This window comes from Echinops telfairi, unplaced genomic scaffold (assembly GCF_000313985.2).
Source record: "Echinops telfairi isolate 266 unplaced genomic scaffold, ASM31398v2 ScPeMD7_7458;HRSCAF=8496, whole genome shotgun sequence".
Classification (NCBI taxonomy): domain Eukaryota; kingdom Metazoa; phylum Chordata; class Mammalia; order Afrosoricida; family Tenrecidae; genus Echinops; species Echinops telfairi.
Genome location: NW_022111358.1, coordinates 26,019,777 through 26,022,765, shown reverse-complemented (window position 1 = coordinate 26,022,765; position 2,989 = coordinate 26,019,777).

The window sequence follows — 2,989 nt, the reverse complement described above, 5'->3', positions numbered from 1 at the left end:
AAACAATGGGACTGACAGTTCCAGGGATACAGGGGAGAAGGGGAGGGGGAGCCAACAAACCCAGGGAGAAGGGAACAACAAGAAATCTAAAATCATTGGCGAGGAGGGTGTAGAACACCTGGTGGAATTTGATCCAGTGCAATGTAGCCAAAAGGAATTACTGAGAGATAAATGAAGGTTGAACATGATAGTAGGCAGGAGGAAAGTAAAAGGAAATAGAGGAAAGAACCAGGAGACAAAATACATTTATAGAGGTATAAATATGTAAGGTACATATATAAATATATTAATATGGAATGATAGGGATATGTACATATGTAATATATTAATATGTAATGATAGGGATATAGGTCTATGCACATATATGTTAAGTATCAAGCTAGCAGGGAGATATTGGGCCTTTGCTCAAATACTCCCTCAATGCCAGAACACTTTGTTCTAATCGCCTGGCATTCTGTGATGCACACCCTCCTAGCATGATTGCTTAAGACCAAATGGGTGCATGAGCAAATGTGGTGAAGAAAGCTGATGGAGCCTGGCTATTAGAAGATATAGCATCTGGAGTCTTAAAGGCTTGAAGTTAAACAAGTGGCCATCTAGCAGGGAAGCAACAAAGCCCACGTGGAAGCACACCAGCTTGTGTGATCACGAGGTGTCAACAGGAACAGATATCAGGCATCAAAAGACCCTAAGAAAACAATCATATTGATGCAAATGAGGGGGGTCAGAGTGGAGACCCAAAGCCAATAGGGAGACTATTGGCCATCCCGTCGTACAAGGGTCACAAAGAAGGGACGAGCCAGCCAGGGTGCAGTAATGCACCAACAAAACACGCAACATTCTTCTAGTTCTTTAGTACTTCCTCCCCCCCCCTCCGCCCCGCCCCCCACTATCATGATCCCAGTTCTACCTTACAAATCTGGCTAGACCGGATCATGTACACTGGTACAGATAAGCGCTCTTGACACACGGAATCCAGGACAGATAAAACTCCTCTTGGAGCAGCAGGTGGGTTTGAACCCTCAACCTTTCAGTTAGAGGAAGTTTGGACTGCAAAGAACCCCCCAGGGAGAGAGCCCCAGGACAAGGGAGGCAGAGATTTGGGATGTGCATCCACAAGCTAAAGAATGGCAAAGATTGGCAGGAGCCACCAGAAGTTGGAAGGAGGCACGGAAGTGCCCCAGTTCCCTTGGGGTGGGCACTGCCGTCCTCGCCCCTTGATGCTGGACTTGTAGCTTTGAGAGCTGTGAGAGAATCGCAGCTGTGAGAGAAGCTGCTCGGGCTGGGCTACTCCGCTACTGCAGCCTGAGGAATCGGATCCAGCTGGATGTTAGCAGACATCACAGGATTCTGGTTAATTTTTTTAGGCCTGAAGAAAATATCACATTTTAGGGATGCACACTGAACCCCACGGGTCAAGAAAGATGTGCGGTCTGAACTTTGAAACAGCAGTACTGGAAACATCAGGTTCGGTGAGAGTGCCCAAAGTTGCATAACTGCTCCTTCTGAACGATGGGAATCTGAACGAGGCAGCTGTTCCCCCTGAACAAGGCAATACCGTGGGCTTGAGAGGCAGGAGAGGAGTGTGGCAGGGCAGGGCAGGGCTGGGCTGGGCTCGGCTCATTCACCACGCTTACTCAATCCGGAGGCGGAGCAAATGAACTGAGAAGCTGGGCTCTGTGAGGAAGCTAGCGGAGGCAGCCCCGGCTGGATGCAGCTGCCATCCACCTGTCCTCTGAAAGTGAGGAGCATTTGAAGCATTTGGTGATGAAAATCAGAGGCGGCAGTCTTCAGGATGGTTTGTAATGCAATGGGAAGAAACCCAGATCCTTACATTGAATCCCTACCATCTTGAGGAAAGATAGATGGTCAAGGATTTCATTTCACTAGAATCCACAGCCAATGCTCATGGAAACAGCAGTCAAGGAATCAAACGTAGTCCTGCCTGGGGCCAACCAGCTGCCAAATACCTCTTTAAAGTGAAAGAGCAGAGACCTCAGGGGTGGCTGGCCGAATCATGGTATCTTCGATCACCTCCTATGCACGTGGAAGCTGGACGATGACATGGCAAGAAGGCGGACTGGCCGCAGCAGCAGCAGCAGCAGCGTCAAACACAGCAACCGCCACCGCGCAGGACACAGGACCAAGAAGTTCCGTTGCACATGGACTCGCTCGCGAGGTGTTGGAGCCACGGGAACTGCGGAGCTGAGACCAAGGGCGCAAATAGAGAGAAAATGTTTTGGAAAAGATGATGGCGACATAGGTACAAATGTGCTGGGCACAATGATGGATGGATTGTTAGAACAGAGCTGTAAGAGCCCCCAGTAAAATGATTTTAAAAATTCTTTTTAAACTTCAAAAACAACAGTAACTTCAGTTTATTAGCTCAATTCTACCAGTAAAATCATCCTTATGCACAATTCTTTCCAATTTCCCTTTCAGGAACATTCTTTGTCTTCATTATCATTTTTTTTAATTCAGAATTTTAATAAGAAAACATTTTCCCTGCTGTCATTTCACAAATTAGTTGGACTAGTTTGCCATTAACGTGCTAAATTTTCCCAAAGCAGTTTTTCTCTGTTTTTAAAAATGGTGATAAAATACGCATAACAAAAAGTACCATTTAACTATTTTGGCGTGTGGGTTTGGCATATCCACGATGTTGTGCAATTACCACCACTACCCATTTTTAGATTTTAAAAAATCGTCTCAGGCAGACCCTCTACACTCACCTGTGAGGACTGTGCTAATATGTTGCGCTGCTGCGAGGTGCCTTGGTGCCGTGACACACGCTCCTCCCTGTAACTGAACCAAACACCGGCTGGCCCTGCTCCCGCCACACAACCTTGGCTCTGTTTGAGCCCATTGCTGTAGCCACTGCGTCGCCCCATCGCACTGAAGCTCTCCTCTTAACCACTGCTTCGCTGCGAGTATCTTGCCAAGCATGATGATTTCTCCAGGGACACATACCACACACACACACACACAC